Source organism: Chelonia mydas, chromosome 1, assembly GCF_015237465.2.
Source record: "Chelonia mydas isolate rCheMyd1 chromosome 1, rCheMyd1.pri.v2, whole genome shotgun sequence".
In the NCBI taxonomy this organism is placed as follows: Eukaryota; Metazoa; Chordata; order Testudines; family Cheloniidae; genus Chelonia; species Chelonia mydas.
The window spans coordinates 99,884,125-99,910,241 of record NC_057849.1 but is presented as its reverse complement, the minus strand read 5'-3'; the positions used below and the strand labels follow the sequence as shown (position 1 = coordinate 99,910,241).

General features: G+C 41.6%; 1 protein-coding gene across 1 annotated transcript in view; it reads right to left on the bottom strand.

The window, feature by feature from the left end:
• The window catches only part of ITGBL1 (integrin subunit beta like 1), a 254,672-nt gene that overhangs the window by 141,638 nt on the left and 86,917 nt on the right, over positions 1-26,117 (bottom strand). The gene's annotated exons all lie outside the window — the stretch shown is intronic.

The following is a 26,117-nucleotide window of genomic DNA, read 5'->3' as shown; positions in this document are numbered from 1 at the left end:
AACAACATTAAAGTACAACACACCTTCTGCTGATATAGTGGAATTTAAATAAGCTATTGTAAATAAATTGCTTTCATGATGTAAAACCAGTTTGTTTGCTAATTAAATACATTTTGTATTTGCTGTCTCCGGTGGTCCAGAGACACAGTTCAGTAATTAAAGGACATGTTAAAGAACATCATTATTCAGTTCTTTTTAAATAAATAAATCAAGCAAATAAATAAAAAAACTTTGCTAAAGACTTGTCTCATGACTTGTTCATATGATCTCTGTTTGCACATGAAAAAGGTGAATGCCAGAAGAAAGAGAGTGGGGGACGCAATATTTATATAACATTTTCCTGCTTCAGTGATGGTTAATGGCATAACCCACACTGGTAAAGGAAGATAAGCCCTAGTGCAGCTAAATCAAAACAAAATAAAACAAACAACTAAAAGCCATTTCCTTCTCTGTTTTAAAGAATACTCCGGACAGCAGCTAAGGTTTCTTCCATCCCAGCTTCCCTGCTGATTTACTGGCTCAATCTCTGCTAGTAAAGAAAAGAAGCTCCAATAAAAAGGAGAAATACTTTTTTTCGCTGTTGTTCCTTTAACTAAAAAATACAGCAACTCAGTGGCAACTGCTGCATACTCTCCCTTACTTGGTCTGGCAGCACTGATCTTTCTCAGTCATCGCAGATAGGCACTAATCAACATACATTAGTGCACAAAGGAGAAAACCTAAGAGTGTGACTGTACATGTATATGCATGTCTCTTTTAGAAAAACAAACAATTGAAAATATTTTGATAATCACACTTAAACATGAAAAAATCTGAGTGTGACATCCTTAAGTTAGCCTCTCTCTTTTTCTGTTTATTATGGGCCAGTTCGCCAGTCTGTGATCTAGACCAGAGTAAGAGGGGTAAGACTGGAAGAGTGTATTTGTATATGCATGTCTCATTTATTGTATTTATTGTATTTGTTGAGCACTAACAGGACACAAAAATATAGTCCTCATTCCCAAGAGTTTACAGTCTAAAACAGGGATCAGCAACCTTTGGCACGTGGCCCATCAAGGAAATCCGCTGGCGGGCCGGGACAGTTTGTTTACCTGCAGTGTCCTCAGGTTCGGCCGATCGCAGCTCCCACTGGCCGTGGTTCGCCGTTCCAGGCCAATGGGGGCTGCGGGAAGCAGCAGCCAGCACATCCCTCGGCCCATGCTGCTTCCCACAGCCCCCATTGGCCTGGAACGGCGAACCGCAGCCAGTGGGAGCTGCGATCGGCCGAACCTGAGGACACTGCAGGTAAACAAACCATCCCAGCCTGCCAGCAGCTTTTCCTGCTGGGCCACGTTCCAAAGGTTGCCGATCCCTGGTCTAAAAGAAAGCTACAGAACAGATCTGGTCTTGTGGATAAGGCACCAAATTGGAATTCAGTAGATTGGGTTCATTTCCTGGTTCTGCCACAGACTGTCTACATGACTTTGGTCAAGTCACTAAGATCCTGCAGTTGTAAAAGTGGGGATTAATAATACTCCCATTTCTCATAAAGGTGTTGGGAGGACAAATTTATTAATGTCTGTGAGATTCTCAGATACTACAGATGATCAGAGCCATCTAGAAAAGAAAATAAAACAATAAGGAACCATTAGGAAAGCGAAAATAAAAACAAAAATATCAGATAATGCCACTATATTAATCCCTGGTATGCATTCACCTTGAATACTGCATGCAGTTCTGGTCTCTCCAGCTAAAAAAAGATATATTAGAACTCGAAAAAGTACATAGAAGGGCAACAAAAATGACTAGGGGTATGGTACAGCTTCCAAATGAGGAGAGATTAAAAAAACTTCCAAATGAGGAGAGACAGTTCGTCTTAGAAAAGAGGTGACTTAGGAGGATATGATAGAGGTCTATAAAATAATAAATGATGTGGAGAAAGTGAATAAGGAAGTGCTATTTACCCGTCACATAACATAAGAACTAGGGGTCACCCAATGAAATTAATAAGCAGCAGGTTTAAAACAAACATAAGGAAGTACTTCTTTACACAATACACAGTCAACCTGTGCAACTCATTGTCATGGGATGTTGTGAAGGGTAAAAGTATACTTGGGTTAAAAAAAGAATTAAGTTCAGGGACGATAGATCTATCAATGGCTATTAGCCAAGATGGTCAGGGAGGCAACCTGAGGTTCTGAGTGCCCTAAACCTCTGTCTGCCAACAGCTGGGACTGGACAATAGCAGATGGATCACTTGATAATTACCCTGTTCTGTTCATTCTCTCGGAAGATTCAGGCACTGGCCACTGTCAGAAGACAGGATACTGGGCTAGATGGACAATTGGTCTGACCCAGTTTGGCCATTCTTGTATAAGGAATTGTGCTGTCTTTTAAATCATTTTTCTTATATTTTTCTGAGGCACTCTCCATCAGGCCCTGAGTTTAAAGCTGTACTGAGAAGTTGACCTTGCAGTGCACCAAGTTCTTAAATAAATCTCTTGGTTCACTAAGCAACTACATTAGATATATTGCCTCTGGTGGAATTTCAATCTACATTTCGAGGAATAACCTGCAATGACAAGGTGGGGGGGGAAAGGTTATAGGCATATTCTACTACTGGACATTTGAGATCCAGCTTATTCCAAGACAAATCATCTTCAAAACAAACAAATAAAAAACAATTCCCAAAAAATCTCCCAGTCTTTCAGACGGAGGTAATTTTTTCCAATTTTTTTACTTCTAGGATTTCACTCACTTTTGATAACTAAAAACTTAGCCATTATTTGTGATAACACAGTCTAGAGGCAGTACCCAATGCTTTAATTTTTAAATGAAATCAATTTCAAGCAGGCAGGTGAAAGGACTTAGCATCAGGATTCCTTCCTACAACACAAAGTCAGGCATCAGAAAAATCAGCAGCGGCCATGGTAACTGAATTGGGCTCATTATTACTAATTTTTTATCAACTACTGAGTGATCCATGAAGTGCGTTTCAAAATTTGAAACACACTTCATGGAGCACATGAAGAAATAGGATGAGTTAGTTGTTATGGATCCCTCTTTAAATTGGGCCACTAGACAGAAGGATGATATGGAAGCAAAGGGAGAAATCTAGAGGATGGGAGAATTTAAAAAATATTGTCCTCCAATTATGATCCATACTGACACAGCACAAATGGAGTTTTTAAATCTTCTCAGTTGGATGGCTTTGATATATTGCTTCTTTTATATAGCTCCTGGGCCAGACTCTGATCTTTTACTCCATACAAATCCAGAGTAATTTAACTGATGTCAATGGGAATTATTCCAGATTGATGCCAGTGTAAATACGATAAGAACCTAGTTTGTTTTGTTTATTGACATCAGAGATGAACATTAATATTTTTCATACTATGTTCCTCCATTCAGCCATTTGCAAACCAGAATATGCAAGAATGACCCAAGTGTACCTCAGAAAACATTGTTCCATGTTACTTCAAAAGGAGATGTTCTAATATCCATACCAGTTCAGAAGTTGTTTTAGTTTCTCAGTCTTTGAAACTCACCCATTTTTTGTGGTTCTTTTTTGAAATTTCTAATTTTTTCTATATCTTTTTCAAAAATGTATTGAAAATATTATCAAATTTTAAAGTTTACTGGGTTTTCAGTAAATGAAAGAATTCAATGACCATGTCCATAAATATCTTTTAAAAGATATTTTAAAAGACTCAATTTTTCACAAAATAGTTTTGGTTCTTTTTGATAAAAAAAACCATTTTTGGACAAAAGAAAAATCTAACCCCCCACCAAACCAAATTAAAAACAAGGGGAAGAATCTGCTCTAAATGTTGATGCCACAAATATAGCACAGAGATGTTCTGAAATTTTTGCTGTTACATACCAGGTGTGAAATACTGGCCGCACTGAAGTCAATGACAAAACTCCCATTGAGTTCAATAAGGATAAGAGGTGGGCAAAACAAAATTGTCTGTAATTTTTTTCCAGCAAAAAAATTCAGATTCAGTAACTAATTTGTGTTGGTTTTGCCACATTGGTGCAGTTAAAAAAACAAAGACAATTAAAAAAACCAAACCTTTTTGCTGCCACATGTTCAAAATGAAACATTTAAATTTTTCAATTAAAAAAAAAACTTTTCCCAATTTCTTATAATTTTATTAAAAAACAATCATGAGCATTTTAAAACGGTCAAAATCTAAACAAACCATTTTGTTTGACCTAAAGCAATTATTCTTCCTACTTTTTCAGAATTGTTAGCAAACAGGAGATCCATTATCCACATAGCTCACCCAGAACTTTCCAAAGAACAGAAATGAATGCAGAAATTTTAGAAAAACAAACATTTGAAAATATTTTGATAATGGCTCTTAAAGTTGAAAAAAATCTGAGTGTGAAGTCCTTAAGTTAGCCTCTCTCTTTTTCTGTTTATTATGGGTCAGTTCGCCAGTCTGTGAACTAGACCAGAGTAAGAGAGGTAAGACATTTCGTGATGCACCTGGCAGCAGCCAGAGAGGGAGACTGAGGGCATGTCTACACTACAAAATAAAATCGACTTTATGTAATTTGACCTCAAGCCTCCGAATTAATTAAGTCGATTGTGCGTGACTACACCATGCTCGTTGTGTCAGTGGAGTGCGTCCTCCCTAGCAGTGCTGGCATTGATGCACAAAGCAGTGCATCATGGGTAGCTATCCCAAAGTGCAACTTGCTGCAGTGTGTTTTGGGAAGTTGGTCCAATGCTTCGTGGGACCAAAACATTGTCGCAGGGGAGAATGGGAACATTGCATTGGCCTCCCATGATGCACTGCCCTCCCTCCCTCAGATCAATGGCAAACATCCCAGTGGTTTTCATGCCTTATTTTGAAACCACCACGTGTACGCCATAGCTGAAGAAGCATGGAGCCTGCTCAGTTGTGCACTCTTGCTGGGAGCATCTCAAACACCTCGCACCTTCTCCTGCAGTATTTCCAGAGCCAAGATAGGGGCCGCTGCGCAATGTCCTGCAAGCAGCCCTGCTGCAAACCATTGAAAAAAACTATTCACAGTTGCTGCTGGCAGTCTCAGAGCAGCTGCACATGGTTGAGCGCCATTTCTGGTCCCATGAAACAAAAGCTCTGACTGGTGGGACTGCATCATTTTGCAGGTATGGGATGACGAGCAGTGGCTGCAGAACTTTTGAATGCCTAAGACCACTTTCCAGGAACTTTGTGCAGAATTTTCCCCTGCCCTGCAGTTCAGCAACACAAAAATGAGAGCTGCTCTGACAGTGGAGAAGCAAGTGGCGATCGCTGTCTGGAAGCTTGTAACACCAGACAGGTGTCAGAGTAGCAGCCGTGTTCGTCTGTATTCGCAAAAAGAAAAGGAGGACTTGTGGCACCTTAGAGACTAACCAATTTATTTGAGCATAAGCTTTCGTGAGCTACAGCTCACTTCATCGGATGCATACTGTGGAAAATACAGTGAGGAGATTTATATACACAGAGAACATGAAAAAATAGGTGTTATCATACACACTGTAAGGAGAGTGATCACTTAAGATGAGCTATTACCGGCAGGAGAGTGGGGGGGGGAAACCTTTTGTAGTGATAATCAAGGTGGGCCACTTCCAGCAGTTAACAAGAACATCTGAGGAACAGTGTGTGGGGGGGGGGGGAATAAACATGGGGAAATAGTTTTACTTTGTGTAATGACCCATCCACTCCCAGTCTCTATTCAAGCCTAAGTTAATTGTATCCAGTTTGAAAATTAATTCCAGTTCAGCAGTCTCTCGTTGGAGTCTGTTTTTGAAGTCTTTTTGTTGTAATATTGCGACTTTTAGGTCTGTAATCGAGTGACCAGAGAGATTGAAGTGTTCTCCGACTGGTTTATGAATGTTATAATTCTTGACGTCTGATTTGTGTCCATTTATTCTTTTGCATCAAGACTGTCCAGTTTGACCAATGTACATGGCAGAGAGGCATTGCTGGCACATGATGGAATATATCACATTGGTAGATGTGCAGGTGAACGAGCCTCTGATAGTGTGGCCGATGTGATTAGGCCCTATGATGGTGTCCTCTGAATAGATATGTGGACACAGTTGGCAACGGGCTTTGTTGCAAGGATAGGTTCCTGGGTTAGTGGTTCTGTTGTTTGGTGTGTGGTTGCTGGTGAGTATTTGCTTCAGGTTGAGGGGCTGTCTGTAGGCAAGGACTGGCCTGTCTCCCAAGATTTGTGAGAGTGATGGGTCATCCTTCAGGATAGGTTGTAGATCCTTGATGATGCGTTGGAGAAGTTTTAGTTGGGGGCTGAAGGTGATGGCTAGTGGCATTCTGCTATTTTCTTTGTTGGGCCTGTCCTGTAGTAGGTGACTTCTGGGTACTCTTCTGGCTCTGTCAATCTGTTTCTTCACTTCAGCAGGTGGGTACTGTAATTGTAAGAATGCTTGATAGAGATCTTGTAGGTGTTTGTCTTTGTCTGACGGGTTGGAGCAAATGCAGTTGTATTGTAGAGCTTGGCTGTGGACGATGGATCGTGTGGTGTGGTCTGGGTGAAAGCCGGAGGCATGTAGGTAGGAATTGCGGTCAGTAGGTTTCCGGTATAGGGTGGTGTTTATGTGACCATCACTTATTAGCACCGTAGTGTCCAGGAAGTGGCTCTCTTGTGTGGACTGGTCCAGGCTGAGGTTGATGGTGGGATGGAAATTGTTGAAATCATGGTGGAATTCCTCAAGGGCTTCTTTTCCATGGGTCCAGATGATGAAGATGTCATCAATATAGCACAAGTAGAGTAGGGGCATTAAGGGATGAGAGCTGAGGAAGCATTGTTCTAAGTCAGCCATAAAAATGTTGGCATACTGTGGGGCCATGCGGGTACCCATAGCAGTGCCGCTGATTTGAAGGTATACATTGTCCCCAAATGTGAAATAGTTATGGGTGAGAACAAAGTCACAAAGTTCAGCCACCAGGTTTGCCGTGACATTATCGGGGATACTGTTCCTGACGGCTTGTAGTCCATCTGTGTGTGGAATGTTGGTGTAGAGGGCTTCTACATCCATAGTGGCCAGGATGGTGTTTTCAGGAAAATCACCGATGGACTGTAGTTTCCTCAGGAAGTCAGTGGTGTCTCGAAGGTAGCTGGGAGTGCTGGTAGAGTAGGGCCTGAGGAGGGAGTCTACATAGCCAGACAATCCTGCTGTCAGGGTGCCAATGCCTGAGATGATGGGGCGTCCAGGATTTCCAGGTTTATGGATCTTGGGTAGCAGATAGAATACCCCTGGTCGGGGTTCTAGGGGTGTGTCTGTGCGGATTTGTTCCTATGCTTTTTCAGGGAGTTTCTTGAGCAGATGGTGTAGTTTCTTTTGGTAACCCTCAGTGGGATCATAGTGTAATGGCTTGTAGAAAGTGGTGTTGGAGAGCTACCTAGCAGCCTCTTGTTCATATTCCGACCTATTCATGATGACGACAGCACCTCCTTTGTCAGCCTTTTTGATTATGATGTCACTTTTTGATTATTATGACAGTTACTGGTCAGTGGGGAATCAATTTGCAGTACGTAAATCAGTGGTGGGCAACCTGCAGCCTGCGGGCCACACTCAGCCCGTCAGGGTAATCTGCTGGCAGGCTGTGAGACAGTGTTTAAATTGACCATCCACAGGCATGGCCGCCTGCAGCTCCCAGTGGCCACGGTTCACCGTTCCCAGGCAATGGGAGCTGTGGGAAGCAGCGTGGGCCGCAGGGACGTGCTGACCGCCACTTCCCACAGCTCCCATTGGCGTGGAACAGCGAACCGCGGCCACTGGGAGAACGCTGTCTTGCGGCCTGCCAGACCGTAGGTTGCCCATCACTGAGGTAGATCAACAGTGGGAGCTGCTGTGCTCCAAGTGTTCAGGGCCATTAATCAACTTCTGCTATGAAAGGTAGTGAGTCTGGGAAATGTGCAGGACGTACTGGATGGTTTTACCACGATGGGGTTCCCTAACTGCGCTGGGGAACAGATAACCACATCTTGGCACCAGACCACCCTGCCAAAGAGTACATAAACTGAAAGTGATACTTTTCAATGGTGTTGCAAGCGCTGGTGGGTCACAGGAGGCCTTTCACCGACATCAATATGGGATGGTCGGAAAAGGTGCATGGCCCACGCATCTTTAGGAACTCCAGTCTTTAGGAACTCCAGAAAGCTGCAAGCAGGAACTTTCTTTCCAGACTGCAAAATGAACACTGATGATGTTGAGATGCCAATCGTAATCCTGGGGGACCCAGCCTACCCCTTGCTCCCATGGCTCATGAAGCTGTACTCCGGCCATCTGGACAGCAGTAAGGAACGGTTCAACTACAGACAGAAAAAGTGCAGAATGATGGTTGAATGTGCCTTTGGCCATTTAAACGGGCACTGGAGAAGTTTACTAACAAGGTTGGACCTTAGTGAAGAAAACATCCCCATGGTTATAGCTGCCTGCTGTGAGCTCCATAATGTCTGTGAGGCAAAGGGAGAATAGTTTCTGCTGGGGTGAGGCATGGAGGTAGATGGGTAGGTAGCTCTCTTTGAGCAGCCAAATATGAGGCAATAATGCTGTGCTGTTGTTTAAGAATTGGGGGGGAGCGTTTTTCACTCCCAAATTCTGGAATTTCACATGGGGTACCTCCAAAAGGGTGGGAGAAAAACAAAGGAAGCCCACCCCAGTCCTGTATCAGCCACCTGAACTACATGCCAAGCACATTAAAGACACATTAGTGGCAGAATTTGGTGGTGAGGGAGCGGGGGGTCTACATGCTCTATTGTTTGTTGTACGAGCACTTTTAATGAAAACTTCCACTGTTTCCTCTAGGCAACCCTATATGATATCATCTCCTGAGGATAACAGATGCGGAAAGGAAGGAGATGCTGCAAGGTCTGTGTATAGACTTGGTCCTTATGCTGCTATGCTGTGTACTGCAATGATGCCAGCAGAATGAATCCAGGAGTTGCATGGGAAAGTGTCCTACCATGGTGGAAGAAATAAGGCTCTCCGCCCCAGAAACCTTCTGCAAAGGATTGCAGAGTACCTCCATGAAAGTTTTCTAGAGATCTCCCTGGAGGATTCCCGGGCTATCCCAGTCTACATAAACAGTCTTTTCCACAGGCCACCCTCTGCGTAGCTGGAGTGGCCTCTTGGAAGTAGAGACCTACTGCACCTCGCTTTTTCTTCATAGTAAACTTGCAATAAAACTGAATGTGTGCGCCCGTTAAAGTTTAACTGGAATTTGATTGGAACTTTATACTCACCAGAGGTGTCTTCCCCAGCATCACAGTCAGCTACCATGATATCCTGCGACCCACAGGGCTCCAAGGTTAAAAATATTTCCTGGCTCTCGGGGAGAATGGATCCACCGCTTGCCTGTCTCCCATTCTCCTCCTCCTTTTCCTCATCCACCATATTGTCCTCCTTCTTGTCCCTAGACTCACATATCTGAGAGGTGTCCACGTTGCTTTTGGTAGTACTGGTAGGGTCACCCTCAAGAATCACATGCAGCTCTTTGTAGAACTGGCACTTGTGGGGGTCAGAACCAGAACGACTGTTTGCCTCTCTTGCCTTCTGGTACACTTGGCAAAGTTCTTCTATTTTCACATGGTACTGCTCTGTGTCCCTCGTGCAGCCCTTCTCCCCCATGACCCAATGCAATCTTGGCATAGATGTCAGCGTTTCTTCTGCTGGATCAGAGCTCTGCCTGTATAGAATCTTCTCCCACACAACAATAAGATCCACCACCTCCTGTGCAGACCAGGCTGGAGCACGTTTGGGGCATGGAATCTCCATGATCAGCTGTGCTGGCATGCTCCCAATGCTAATCAAACAGGAAATGGGAATTCAAAAGTTCCCGGGGCTTTAGCAGGGGAGGTGCTGTTTCCTACATACCTGGCTGCAGTGCAGCTGAATTGAGAACGATCTCCAGAGTGATCACAGATGAACATTGTGGGACACCAACAGGAGGCCAATTAAGTCAAATTACACAACGCTGCATCTGCACTACCTCGCTGTCGACCCATGAAAATCGAATTAAGTGCTACACCTCTCGCAGAGATGGAGTACAGAAGTCAACATTAGAGGTGACTTGGGTCAGCGTAAAGGACCAGTAGTGTAGACGAATACATTAACAGGTCAACTCAAGGTGGCTTCCATCGACCTTACTCTGTAGTGTAGTCCAGGCCTGAGACTCACAATCTCTTGCTGTTCCAGGGTGGGCCTATGCTGTGCCAGGTGAAATGCAGCTTTTGCCTTTTCTTTTCGGCCATGTTTTAGTGACTTAATTTTCTCCACTAAAGCTATACAAAATGTATTTTAACAGGCTAAAACACTAACAGAAAGTGACATTATTAAATGGATTGGTTAAAAAAGGCTGTCTTTTTATTACAATAAATAATTAATATTATTAATTATTATTATTAATCCACAATGGTTTGTTCCTGAAATATGGAGTCCTTTAATTTTAAGACACCTAAAATTAGGGGAATTCAAACACTTGAAGCCAGCACAGAGTGATAGGGACTAGAAATTCATATCTTCAAACAGCTCAGTGGTGTATATCAAGCGGCACAGTAGTCCCAGCGTCTAACAGATGGGCAATAACAACAACAATAAATAACCACCATTATAAATAGCATTAATTGTTGACTCTATTAGCAGTATTAACAGAGGCATTGAGGATTAAACAGGATGGAAGCTGAATTACCTTCTTTCCGCTATACCAGGGGTGGGGAAACCTACAACCCGTTTCACTTCATCCGGCCCATGGCAAGTCTCCCTGGACCTCGGCGCTGCACCCAGGGCTGGAGCCGCGAGCACCATCTCGCCCCACTGCAGGGGGAAGCTGGGGTTGCCAGGTCATTAAAACTCCAGTCAGCTCCATGCAGCTCCTGGAAGTGACCGGCATGTCCCTGCGGCCCCTAGGAGCAGGGGTGATCAGGGAAGTTCCAAGCGCTGCCCCCGCTCCAAGCACTGGCTCCACAGCTCCCATTGGCTGGGAACCATGGCCAATAGGAGCTGCAGGGGCAGTGCCTGCAGGTGCAGCCAATGCGCACCTTGCAGAGCTTCCTGGCCCTTCCACTTCGGGGCCAAACATGGCAGCCACTTCTGGGAACAGCAGGGAGCCAGGGCAGGCAGAGAACCTGCCTTAGCCCTGCTGCTTTGCCAACTGGGAGCCGCCTGAGTTAAGTGATGCCCCAAACTCCCAGCCCCAGGTTGGAACCCCCTCCCACACCCAAACTCGCTCCCGGAGCCCACACCCCAAACCTCCTTCTGCACCCCAATCCCCTGCCCTGTACTCCAAACCCCTTGGCCCCAGGCCAGAGCCCCCTCCTGAACCCCAAACCCCTCATCCCCAGCCCCACCTGAGAGCCCGCACCCCCAGTCAGAGCCCTCATCTCCTCCCACACCCCAAGCTCCTGCCTCAGCGTGGAGCCCCCTCCCGCACCCTGAACCCCTCATTTCTGGCCCCACCCTGGAGCCTAGGGGAAGCCCTGAGCCTCCGTGTCCCCACATGGGGCTGTGTGTGGCCCGCGACTGACTTTGTCTGTGGGTCAGTGGCCCCTGATAGAAAAAAGGTTCCCCATCCCTGTGCTATACCATTCAATAAAGCTCCAAATGGAGAATCAGTCAGAACAAATCTAAAAATATTAAGATATGCCCTCAGGAAATAAATTAAAAAATCAGTACTGCCAATGTTATTTTGTTATCAGATTTTAAACTGTTATGATAAATGACAGAAAAGTTAAATGATGATAGTTTTTATATATAATATACTTCTATACACACATTCATACATACGCACACATATATGCACATACATATGCACATATATAAGCATACACACAATATCATCTAAATATTTCTTACAAGTGATATCCCTTTTATTCATCATATTGCTGTAAGGAGTAAGTACTTTGCTAGTTTCTATATAAATTATGGTCAGTGTGATTGATAGCAGCAATTTCAAAATCACCTAATCACATACCGCTATACAAAATTATTTCACTTGAAAAGATCGTTGTTCTAGAAGAGCCAGCCCTTGTTACATATTAGCTGTTACCAAATAATATTATTTTAAGAAACTGCTTAAGGCTAACATCAATGCTGTACATTGTATGTAACGTTTAGTGCTCGTTTTAGGGGAAAACATCCAGTATTTGCTGTTTTATTATAGTAATAGCAGAGGGAAGATCTGGATCACATAATATATTCTAAATCAGTAGCTTTAGAAACAGTAACACACTAAAAAGTCAAATTACTGATAAAAAAAGTCAAAATGTTGCCCTCTGGAGGATATTTCTGACATTAAAAATATTGTACAAGATTTGGTAGAAACAAAACTTCATCATTGTAGGATAAAACTATCAGAATTTGCATAATATATTGTCTTACTTAGTTTCCTTAAATGAGTGCAAATAAAGGAGGAATGGTTTTCACTACTGAGATTTTAATTATCCTCTTTTTATCCCAAAAGACTCAGCTACATCTGTATGTAGAGATAGAATAGCAAATAATGCATAATTTTACATTTAGCTTGGGAGTATTAAAAATATAGTTACCATGAACTGACGGTTTTATTTCAACTGCACAGACTGTTTTTTTTAAATTACAGCAAATTTATATATTTTTTTAAAACACATAGATAAATAAATGTATTTTTAAAATATTTTTAAAACCAAGGTATTTGTCATCATCATAAATAAATTGGGAAGTTTGAGATTGAAACATATTTCCAATCAACCTACGTGTCCTCCCAAATCAATTCATGTTACCCTTGCTCTAAGAGGTTCTTCCCAAAAATCAGGGACGTTTTTCCAGGGCTACTCTTCAGCTTCTGCTCCAGGCTGCAGGGGCAGGGCTGCTGGGAACATATCCACTCCCCCTTCAGCACAGGCAGGGCAACTGGGATCCTCATAGCCCCTCTCAGGCCTGTAAGTGTGGGAGGGCTTTGGGGTCCGTCACTCTCCCCTCAGGTTTGCAGGAGTGGTGGAGAGAACGACCATGAGCAACTTCCCCTCTCCTTCAGACCTGAAAGGGAGCAGGTACTTCCCCACCCTTCGCAGGCCTGTTGGGGAAAGGAAGCTGGGCAGAGCCACAAGGATCTTCACCCCTCCTCTCAGGCCTTGGCGGACAAGGGACTCAGACACTTGGCTCTCGGAAGGGAGGGCCACCAGGGTCTACATATTGGTAAGTGGGGAGTGAGTTAATAGAGCTGTCCCATTTTACATTCATGCCCTCAGGCATAAGAAGGGTGTGTGTCTGTGAGGGGCCATCTAATTGTCACATTTCCGGTCTGGTTGGTATATGTTTCTTCTCTAAGCAAAGTGTGGAGTCAGATTGCAGCAGAGAACAAGTCGAGAGTACAGAGCAGAGTTCCTGTTCCCAGCATAAAGAAAAGGAGGACTTGTGGCACCTTAGAGACTAACAAATTTATTTGAGGATAAGCTTTTGTGAGCTACAGCTCACTTCATCGGATGCATTCCACATTTCTTTTGGCTTTGACTGAAGTACCTTCCTTCCTCTCTTTGGCACCTCCAAGGCTCTGTATGGGATTGGTAGCCTGCTAACCAGACTGCTCCAGCTCTGCTGGGGGCTGGAGGGGAATCAGGACCAACAACAATGGCTTGCTGGAGGCAGGAGTGAAAGGGAAGCAACTTTCTCATCAGTTCTTGTTTGACCTGGGCTCTGAGACTCTCTGCTACATTTTTTCCCTTCAGAATAGACGTACCTTGAGATATCAGAACAGAGTTTTCATATGCTTAAGCATACACAGCTTGAGTTCTGCTATGGCTTTACATGGCCACTTCCCTGACAGAGGGTTGCAGAAGTGCACCACACTGGCAGCAGTGGCCGAACATATTCTGCCTGCAGTGCTTTGGCCGAGCATGCTCAGGAACAGCTCTTCCACTGCCTATTTGGAGGAACAAGATGCACTGCCAAGTGCCAGCCACGAATTTCAATCTGTGAATAGAGGAATTGGTCCATGGCATCACCTTCACTCCATACAGTCTTGCCCTACTGGGACATGTGATGTCACTGAGTGCACTAACTCGCTGCACCTGGGGTTCAAGCAGCACAAGCACCAGGATTCTGGCTGTCACCATACAGTTGCCCAAAGGCAGAGAAAGGTTTCCCTGCACTTTCTCACTCTTTTTACCTGCACACTATGCAAGAGCATCCAAAAGCTGGCTTCCAAACACCAAGCACTATACTTTGCCAACTTTGCTTACTACTGCCATAAGTGTAAAACATGAGAAACTCAATGTGTGTACGCATGTGCAGACCCTTGCACGCAGAACTTTATGCACAGAACTTTACATAGGCTCCAGAATGGAAATTGGTAATGAAACTTTCATTTCCCAGTAACCAGTTTTGACAACTGACGCTTGCCACCTCTTGATGGATATCTGCTACCACCTCCTGATGGATTTTATAGTTTCATAGAGTTTAAGGCCAGAAGCAACCAGTAGATCATAGATTCATAGATTCCAAGGCCAGGAGGGACTATTGTGATCATCTAGTCTGATCTCCTGTATAACACAGGCCATAGAACTTTTCCAAAATAATTCCCAGGGCACATCTTTTAGAAAAACATCCTACCTTGATTAAAAAACTGCAAGTAATGGAGACTCCACCACAACATTTGGCAAATTGTTCCAATGGTTAATTATGCTCACGGTTATCAATGTGATATAATATGATCTAGTTTGATCTCCTGTATATCAAAGGCCATTACATTTCACCCAGTTACCCCTACACTGAGCCCAATAACTTGAGTAAAACTAAGATTGATGTGATCAATTCACCTCTCACACCTTTTTGATAAGCTTTAAATTTCCACCAGTATTTCCACATCCTTCTTGAAGTGTGGACGCTAGAACTGGACACAGTATTCTTGTAGCAGTCTTACCAATGTTGTGTACAGAAATAAGATCACATCCGTACTTCTACTTGATCATCCCCATTTTGTACATCTCCATTTTATACCTCCAAGGATCAGGTTAGCCCTTTTTGCCACAATATTCACGGAGAACTCATGTTAAGTTATCTACAATGATTAAGGCTAAGATTTTGTCATGGTTATTTTTAGTAAAAGTCATGGACAGTCACGGGCAATAAACAAAAATTCATGGAAGCCAGGACCTGTCTGTGACTGTTGCTGCTGCCGCTCCATAGTTTCCCCTGGAAGCTGCAGTCCCCCTTCTCTCCTCCCCCCCCACCCCCACCTGCCCACAGTGCCTGAGAGCTGCAGGGTGACCATATTTCCCAAAGAGAAAATGGGACACCCCCAGCTGCTTTCCCAAGGCATCTCCCTCCCCGCCTTGCGCGAGGCTGTCACCCGTTGCTGGAACCCTGAGGAGGGCTCCCTCAGGAGTCTGTCACCTGTCACAGGAACCCTGCCAGGGCCCCACTGGCTGCCTGCTCCAGAATCCCGCAGCCCCTGGGGCTGAAGCAGAGAACGTCAAGGAGGTCTCTGGAAGTCACGGGTTCCATGACTTCCATGACCTCCGTGACATAAAAGTAGTCCTAATGAAGATCCCCAAATCCTTCTCTGAGTCACTGCTTTCCAAGACACAGTCTCCCATCCTGTAGGTATCGCCTGCATTCTTATTCCTAGGTGTATTACCTTGCATTTGGCTATATCAAAATACCAAATTTAGTAGTTGCATTCCAGTCCTTTTCAGACAGGTGTCCACAACTCAAAACCCCCATCACAGCTGGCACTTCGACAGCAGATGCACCAAGGATTGGATGAGCATGGAGACTGGACTACCCTCTCGCCTAGAAGTGGAGATTTTAAAGTGGGGTTGAGATATTCTGGTGGGACAGAGTGCTGAAGCATACACAGAGGCTGCCAAAGCCGAGCATTTTCAGTAGACAAATATAGACCTTGAGTATCCAGGGCTGTCAATCTGGATTGACATGATCAACAGAGTCACTTTAAAAAACATCTAGAAAAAATAAATAACCAGGATTGAAGTGTGAGAGTATTGATACATGACTATTTTTCAAGTGAGAAAAAACATGTGGAATTTGAATTAGAAGGAGGACATTGAGAATGATCCAAAGGGAGAAAACTGATAGTTATAATTCATTTTGGACTTCAGTAAGGAATACATGTAGATAAAATTGTTACAGACTACACCATTTTTTGATACAATCACATCTGAAAAGTCAAAAAGGCACCAGACCTTGCCTATAACAGACATTGTCCATTTTCCTTTTAACGAGAGACTTATTGAAGACCACTGCAATTTAAATGCTTTCTTAAGAACTATGGGACAAATTCTGTCCTACTAGACCCCTATTTAACTCCACTGACCATAATAGATGCCCATCAGGACACAATATGGCCTTGTGTTTCTTTATTTTGGGGTATACAGCAGAAATACATTTTATTAAGCTTTGCTAACATTGTCAACTCTATGTAGTAGAGATATTACTAATATAGAAGACCTCAAATTGAAAAACTACTACAAAGAAAAAGTAGTGGGGGTCTGTAAAGGCAGAATTTGTCCCCTAAGTTTCAAGAAAGTATTTAAGTTGTAGTTGTCCGCAGTAAGTCTCTTGTTAAAAGGAAAATGGATTATGTTAGATATAGGTAAGGTATGGTTCCTTTTTGACTTTGCAAATGTGATTGTATCAAGAATTTCCTTATTTTCTGTATTGTGACTACACATATGTGACAAACAAAGTTCTGGGCTCAGTGCAGCTCAGATTTGCCTACACAGTTAGCTGGTCCATGGGCCTCCTAGGCTATGAAGTCTTTGGGGTTGCTACGTATTCTTGCTACCCAACATTTCCACATTGGAACTAATCTTGTAATGCTGAATCCCACAGCTGCCAAAAGCTAACTTCTCCTTAGAATGCAGTCACAGATTCCACACAAACCACATGACACCTGACAGTTCCTTTTATTGGAAGAATGTCCTGTGATTCTCAGTTCATCTCCTATTGTCCTAACAATGTAACTACATAAAGAACCTGCAGCCTTGACTCCAGTCAATATTCATGACACATACATACAACAGAAAGACACACACATTCCCCACTGGAGTCTTATACCTATCACCACTGTGGTTAGAGATATGGTTGTACTTTCTGTTTTTGTTTGGATTTTGGGGCTTTGTTTGTTGTATAGTGAATTTGTTCTGTGGGTGAACATGCATTACATTTGACATCTCTGCTTGGATATAGATTAAATGATGATCTAATCGTTCACTTCCTGGGGAGGGGGAGTTTGAAGTGTTTTTGGTAGTAATGTTAACATATAGGATAGCAAACTTAACTGTCTCACAAGGGAGTTTTAGTTTATGGATTTCCCAGGTTTTTTGGGGGGGAAAAGTTATGTAGAAAATTATGTTATGATTAGAGCTGGCTGAATGTTTTCTGACACAACATTTGTCCACCATCACAAAATTCTAATCTGTCAGAACTGAAATATTCATGGTAATGTGTTGATTTCGTTGAAATTTCTTTTTGAAAGAAATCAAGATGAAGCATGTCATTAAGGTTGAAACATTCTGTTTCATCCTTACTGGAATGTAACATTTTGATTTTGAAACAATGTTTTGTTTTCTAATTTACTTTATTTTGTATTTTATAAAATATGATATAAAAATGAAAAACAAATAAAACTGATACAAATTCGAATAGAATATAATTTAAAATAAAGAAATTAAAATGCATTCAGAATCTAAACAAATGTTTTGATTGATCAGAAATAAAATACTGAATCAAAAAATTAATTTAACAAGAAATTTAATTTTTCCCCTTTTTGTTCAGATTCTGAATAAAAACAAATTTTGAAATTTTCTGAATTTCCCATGGAACAGAAATTCCAAATTTTGACCAGTTTTAGTTATGACAGATGGCAGACACAAATATATGTGGATTAGACATAGCACTGTAAATGATCTGAGGCCTACTGGCCTTTTAGAAATTTGAGCCCATTTCCACACAGTATTGCCCTTTCTCCTGCTGCAGCTGCATAAACAATACAACTGCAGCATTCAAATGAACTAGAGAAGAATGCCAATGACTGGCTGAATTACTTCTGATGTCACAATAACATTACTTCAGAATACGCTGGCCCTAAGTATAATCAAAATAATTAGAGACAATATTGCTAATAATTTTTCTTAGTTACATCTTAGTTTCTTCAAATGTAGCCTATTCAACAGAGAGAATGAGAATTTTTGGTTTTCTGGGAACTGTGGTTGTTCAGATAGACAGTCTACAAAGGAAATAGTAATCCCAAAAATCTTATTAAAGTACTTTTAGATTTTATCCCACAAACTATTTAAGCAGATTTATTTGTAAATCCTCAGAAAATCTTTACTCACCAATTACTATGTTCTGTAAATTTGGGGAAGATACATTGAATTCTTCATTAAAACAACCCATAGAGGTTTAATTACAAATCTCAATAACTATGCAGCCACTCTGGCATCCCCATAATAAGAAATACCAAATATAGGATTTGAAAACTAACTGAAATAGAAGGAAAAATATCTCTCTCTCTCTCTCTCTCTCACACACACACACACTTTTTATACTTGCCTCTCAAAAGCACTTATTTTTTTCCTCCAGTACCTGTATTTCAAAAGATATAAAATGTAATCAAGTTGGAAAATACTGTCAATAAGTTACATTTCTGTTTTTTGTCTCTGGACTTGAATACAAATCTTCTCTAAAGTGAAGTTACTAAACTGTAATAAAAATCAATTGGATATTCTGAATGACTAGGAATCCAGAAAGCTACACTAAATTGATTCAATTCCAGTTTCTTACACTGGAGGTGGCACAAGTTGATACAATTTTAAATGTGATTCATGCTGTTTAGACAGATGACATAAATATCTCAGGAAGACAGAGATAAATTAGCTTTATCCATCAAAACAGTTTAGAGTCAAAGCTTGAGTTAACAATTCAATGGTTCTGTAAAAGATCTTTTACCTTATTAATGAATGATTTCTAATTTTTAAAGGTTATTTTTGAACAGCTTGAAGTAGGAAATTCTTTTAGCAGACAAGGCTACTTTTAAAATGTTTTTTTTTTTTGGTAGGGGAGATCTCTTTTTAGTATACTTTTTCTTGCTGCACAGACAATTATGTACACATATTCCCACACAGTAAAAATAAATTACACCCTTAGGCCCAAATAATCCCTTTTCATCAAGCAACCTGTAGAAGGGGGAAAGGAAGGGGACAACTTTACATCTGTCACTGTGTAGAGAACCTAATACTGCTGCCTTATGAGGCAAAGAGAAGAATGGCCTCAGAGGGCTAGGCTTCCCCTGACCCAGACTCGTCCATGTTCTGCCCCGAAGCCCAGCCCTTTCTCCCCCTCTACCCTGAAGCTGGTGGGGGCTCTCTCAACTCCAGCTGGCCTGGGCCCACCGACGGTCAGTAGCGGCCTGGAGCAGCTCTGGTGCCAGCCTGATGCTGGGGCCAGCTGGTGACTTGGCATGGTTCTGGGGCCAGCACTGTGGGTACCAGCCAGCATGGCTGGAGTGGGCAGACCAGCACTGCTGGGGGGAGGCCAGGGTGTCTCAGGCGGGCGGGCTGAGGCTCCTCCAGCTGCGGAGTGGAGGCCGGTGTGTCTCAGGGCTCCAGCGGGTGTGGGGGTGGAGCCTCAAATGAAAGGAGCTGATTGGCTCTCCAGTCTGGATGCTGTGCATCACCTCTTTCTTCATGAGTGCAGGATAAAAGCTGCAGATCAAAAATTTATACAACTCAGCGTGGCATTAATTTCCAGGTGGTGTTGCTCAATATTCTGCATGTCTGTAACTGGATCATGCTGCCTAAACTACTCCCTGACTCCATCCCACCATCTAGCCAGCCACAACACACATTCCCTACACCCCAATATCACTTGGAGCTCTAAGGTACCTATTTATAAAGATGTGTTGTTGAGGACTTACAAGGCTTAGGGAAGGTTTCAGAGTAACAGCCGTGTTAGTCTGTATTCTCAAAAAGAAAAGGAGTCTCTAAGGTGCCACAAGTACTCCTTTTCTTTTTAAGGCTTAGGGAAGAATTCTGTGGCTGCTCTGCTTTCCTGCTTCTGTGGTTTTTTTACCCCCTTCAACATTCTTACTGCACTTTGATCCTCTTGATACCATGGGTTAAAGGGGAGATTAGGACCCTAAGCATTAAAAAGGCATCAATTTTAAAATTATCTGTTTTTCCCAAAATACATAACAGTAATTTATACTCCCAAATCATAAGATGTTCCTTAATTAATGCCATATAGATTCATTTATACCATGGGAATATTTGGGGATACATAGTGATTTGGATTATATACTCACTCAGGGGATTAAAAGGTGTAATATCCCCTTTGTGTCCCTTCATGGGCGACTCAGACCCTGAGTGTGGATATCCTGAAGTAAGCAGTTGCTGTGTGCCTTCTATTCTCCCCCTATCCCACTCCATTCCTTAGAACAGTTGGGTAAGGTGCATGGGGGAGAAAAAAGACCACCCAATGTGCTGTCCAGAAAATAAATTCCTGAATTGACGCTGCTCATTATCATAGATTCCAAGGCCAGAAATGACCATTGTCACCATCTCATCTAATCTGTATAACACAGGCCACAAAACTTCCCCAAAATAATTCTTAGAGCATATCTTTTAGAAAAACATCCACTCTTGATTTTAAAATTGTCAGTGACAGAGAATCCAGCACAACCTTTAGTAAGTTGTTCCAATGGTTAATTATTCTCATTGTTAAAAATGAACACCTTATTTCCAGTCTGAATTTGTCTAGCTTCAACTTCCAGCCGTTGGATTGTGTCATACCTTTCTCTGCTAGATTGAAGAGCCCATTATTAAATATTTGTTCCCCGTGTAGGTACTTACAGACTGTAAGCAAGTCACTCCTTAAACTTCTCTTTGTTAAATTAAACAGATTGAGCTCCTTCAGTCTATCACTATAGGGCATGTTTTCTAATCATTAATCATTCTCCTGGCTCTTCTCTGAACCCTCTCCAATTTATCAGTATCTTTTTTGAATTGTGGACACCAGAACTGGACACACTATTCCAGAAGTGGTTAAACCAGTGCCAAAAACAGAGGTAAAATAACTTCTCTACCCCTACTCGAGATTCCCTGTATATGCATCCAAGAATTGCATTCGATTTTTTGGCTCAGAGAGTTCATGTTTAGCTGAATATCCACCTGACCAAATCTTTTTCAGAGTCACTGCTTCCCAGGATAGAGTCCCCCATCCTATAAGTATTGCCTACATCATTTGTTCCTAGTTGTGTTCATTTACATTTAGCCATATTAAAATGCATATTGTTTGCTTGCACTCAGTTTACCGAGCAACCCAGATCCTTCTGTTTCAGTGACTTGTTCTCTTTATTATTTACCACTCCCCCAATTTTTGTGTCATCTGCAAATTTTATTAGTGGTGGTTTTATGTTTTCTTCCAGATCATTGATAAACATGTTAATTAGTGTAGGGCCAAGAACTAATCCCTGCAGGATCACACTAGAAACACACTTGTTTGATGATGATTCCCTATCTACAATTAAATTTTAAGTCTTATCAGTTAGCCGGCTGTTAATCTATTTAAAGTGTGCCAAATTTTATATCTTTCTAGTGTTTATCAACTTTATCAACCAAACTAGTAATCCCATAAAAATATCCAGTTAGTTTGAAAGGATCTATTTTTCAAAACCCCATGCTAATTGGAATTAATTATATTACCCTCCTTTAATTCTTTATTAATCGAGTCCCATATCAGCCATTCAGCCAGCTCTTAAAACTCTTGGATGCAAGTTATCTGGACCTGCTGATTTTAAAATGTCCAACTTTAGTAGCTGTTCTTTAACAGCCTCATGAGATACTAGGGGAAGTGGAAAACTGTTATCATATGGTATGACTACATCATCTGTTGTTTCCCAAATACAGAACAGAAATATTTATTTAACACTTCTGCCTTTTCTGCATTATCATTGAAAATTCCACCATTTCCATCTAATAATTGACCAGTACCATTGTTAGGATTCTTTTTGGTCCTAATATACTTTAAAAAACCCTTCTCCTTGTCTTTAACTCAGCCAGCCATGAATTTCTCCTTGTGTCCCTAGCTGTCATTTTACTAATATAAAATTGATTTGAAAACAGCAAGGCATTCAAGTACTGATGGACTTTTATGAGCACCTCTAAATAGTGGACTATTAACTTCCAGTGTAGACTTGTGGATTTATTTAATATTACATACAAAAAACCTGTGTTAGAAAAATGTTATTTAGATGGCAAAACAAAGCACTCAAAAGTTTTCAAATGCCAGATTTAGAATTGTCCACACAACCTAAATGCTGCCCCACTCTGCGTCAAATCTTTGCAGTGAATGAGGCAGGGAAGGTCCTGGAAAAATACTATGTGATCATACAGTTTAAGGCTGTATCCTAATGCGTATGTACAAGGTGGCTGAATTCAGGTTGCACAGGAAACCATAAATCTGTCATTTCCTAACTTGTGAGTTTTTGCCTTTACAACCCAAAGGACCTTGTTTTAACATAAGTCTTCGTAAGTAATTTCCTAGAGTTTTTTTAAGTTGAAAAACCATAACAGCACCCCCTTCATCCATCATCAGCGAATGTTTTAACCCTGAACCTTCAGCACCTGAGCACATGCAGGTATAGGGCTAGCAATATTAGCTATTAGCAGGATGTTATCCCATGGGGGGTGGGGAAGGGAGATGGATCACTGGGATCAGGTGATGGCATTGATTGGCATAGGGGTAGCCCAATCTGATTCTCCCTCTGTCTTTCCTTCCCCCATGGAAGGAGCAGCTCCTGATCCATGTGGTGCCCACTGAGTGGGGGGTAAATAGACCTCTGGGACCATGTGAAAGGTTCAGTAGGGGAGAGCAGTTTGACTCCCTCTCTCTCCTCCACATGTTTAGTAGTTAGCAGGTGTTCCCAGTACAGTGCCTGCTGCTGCTTCGGCAGCAGCATGAACCCAGCACTTTGTATGTTCATGTTCTTAGTTATTATTTTGGTAGGCTGCCAAGAAAATGTCCTGGGAAATATATATGAGAGAAAGGAAATGACAATTTTAACTGTTTATATCTAAGCAACGCTGGACAGAATTTCATGGAACGAAGAAAAAATATTTCTGTTAGCTTTAGGGCATTTCCCTTGCTGAATATTAAAGACTTGCTGCAAACAATGAAGGTGTAAGAACTTCTCAGACAGAAGGTCCTCAAGTGGCCTTTATAACAGAGAAAGTGGTAGGCAGCCTAAATATAGTGGACTTTTTCTCACTCCCGGTGTAACCAGTAAGCTGTGTGAGTTGGAAAAGGGCAACTAGGAATAGTTTTCTTGTAGCACAGGCACATGGGATGGAAGGGGAGCACAAGTATAGAGAATGGGAATAGTCAGAGCAATACGTTTGCTATTAATGATGGTTGCCTGGTTGTGGCACATTTAAATAGTCATGACTGGGATGCGACAACCAACAGTGCAGAAAGACAGCACTTAGGACATCTATAGGTGGCTAAAATGAAAGATTTGTCAACAAAAAATATCCAAGTTTGGAAGCCAAGCATTGATAGCCAAATTGGAAGGTTAGCCAAAGAATGTAGTGTATCACGTTTTGCAGAATACACCAGACAAGGTACCATACTACCCATAGGAGTGCCCACATGTACCATGACAGTGCATAATACAGAATGAATTTCATGGACCCTTTCCAGGTCCAAAATTACCTTATAATCAATGTCTATTCAAAATGGCAGGAGGTATTTTGTATGTCTTCTGTCATACAAGTAACCGCGCATAACCCTGAATTACTCTGCATTATATTTGCAAGAACTGGTATCCCAGAGCAGATCAGCAGTAACAGTCTACATATTACAGAATCAGATTTTCAGGAATTAATTAAGTGAAATGGAATCATGCATGTAACCACAGTTTTCCACAACCGTCTTCAATGACTTGGCTGAACAGTTTGTTCAAATGTGAAAAACAGGATTACAATCTATAAAAAACAGAAAAGGACACTTTGAAAAGAAATTGACCTACTTATTATTTTCATTCAGAAATGCTCCACACAGCATCTGTTTAATTTATTTTTTAGGGGGCAATATAACCTTCATTTTTGACATGTATTCCAAAACCAAACCTTCTAGGATCGGTTTATAAGAAGCAAGTTAAACAAGCTAGTAGACCACATTCCTGCTGCATACATTTAGGGATGACGGTACTACGGAGAACAAAACTGAGTCCTAGGTACCATTTATATCACACTTTTGTCCAGAGTTGCATGCAACAAAGGTCAAAGATGACAAAATCTAGCACACACATTTATATCAGCCGGATGTGGCAGAGCCAATACCTAATTCTAACCAACTTGTTGCACACAGACTCCTTTATTACAAGACCACCACCATCAACTGGGATGCAACACAAACCTAGTGATTTATACTAATTCTCCCTTGGATTGGGAAATGGAGAAAAAATAAACTACTGATATTCCAGAATGGCTACAGACTCCACAGTTCATCAGGGTCAAGAATTACATCTGAAGAGTCAAGAAGAGACCATCCAGGGACTTTTTCAAACAAATACTATCCAATTAAGCATACATACCTACCTATCGTAGAGATTACTTTTAGTTAAATAATTTTAGACTACAACATGTACCATCTATTCAATGTAGTATTAAACTTGCTATGCAGTATGTGAAGAAATGTTATAGCATTATATACTATTTCTTTATTAATCTTAGTGCCAAGTAAAGTTAGTGATTTTATAGGAGGAAATAATTGTATTAGAATGAGTAACAGTTTTATTTAATGGTTCCACTATCTAAATAGCAAGTTAAAGGATGTTCTTGCATATTGTCCTTCCTACTTGTTAATGAACATAATTTAAGATAAACTCTGTGGGTGCCTCACACAGCAGCTTTTCAACAAAAAAGCATAAAGATGCTACAAGTTTCCTCAAATTTAAATTGTGATAATATTTTTCAACCTCCTAGTTCACAGCAAAGTTAGAACATTACTTATGGTCCATATATCTTAGCTGTGTTGAAATTCTGAATTTTCCACACTAGGATGTGTCCACAGTGGGAAAATTGGTACCCGATTTTCAGCAAGAGCACTGCTGCACTCTTGCAACCAATGGTATATGTGTAGTGCAGGTAATACTCAGGTTGTGGTAACTAAAGCCCCAAAGTTATTAGTTATTACTATTCAAGAATTGCCCAGGAAAGAAGGCCTTTTGGAAAAAAAAGAACAGAGGACTAAGAGAATAAAAACCCAAGACCTAATGACTAGATTTCTTCAATAGCATGAGGAAACTCAGAGTTGCTGCAGCCTTGTGCAAGAGTATATCCCCAGTGCATCTACAGAGACTTCCCCTCCCCGCTACATCTGTGAATAAGTAAACAAATTAAAATCATATTCCACGTATATCAAGCATTGATATTATAGGATATGTCAGATACAGTAGTAAAATAGGGACCTTCATGGAATCTAGTATTATAATTAAAATGTGTATAAAGGGGAAGTCAATTATAAGAGATACAGCTTTGGGCAAAATATTGTAATCTTTAATGACAGGGTTTACTTTGTGGGCAAACCTGTTAGGAAAGAAAGGGGTTGTATTCATATTAAAGTTATAAAAGGAAGAAGTACAGTGACTTTGCACTGTATAATAGACTGTTAAAGCAAGTTTAAAGAGTGTCAAAAAATATGGAGAGACTTTGTGTAAATTATATGAACTTTAAACTGGTCATTGCAGCAGCTATCACAGCCTTGATTGGAAAACTGCTGCTTGAGCAAGCATAACTGCAAAGTTGGCGAAAGAAGGCACTGCCAAGGGGCCCAGGGACAGTGACTTGCAGAGGTAAGTTACTGACCGCAGCAAACCAGTTGCTGTGCCAGGAAGATCAAAGATCAAGACTTATGACCTAATTTGTCTTACGGAAGATGTACTGCACAAAGATACTGGAAAATTCCAGTCCCGGTTGCAATATCTCAAAATTTGATGTCTCATTCGCTCATTGCATGGTGAGAAAGGACAACTCTCATTTTGTTGGACATTTTGGATCTTCAGCAGAAGTATGGGTCACCATCTGATTGGTCTGCCCCAGCACTTCCAAGAAGAGGAACCAAGTTGGACCACCCAGAAGAA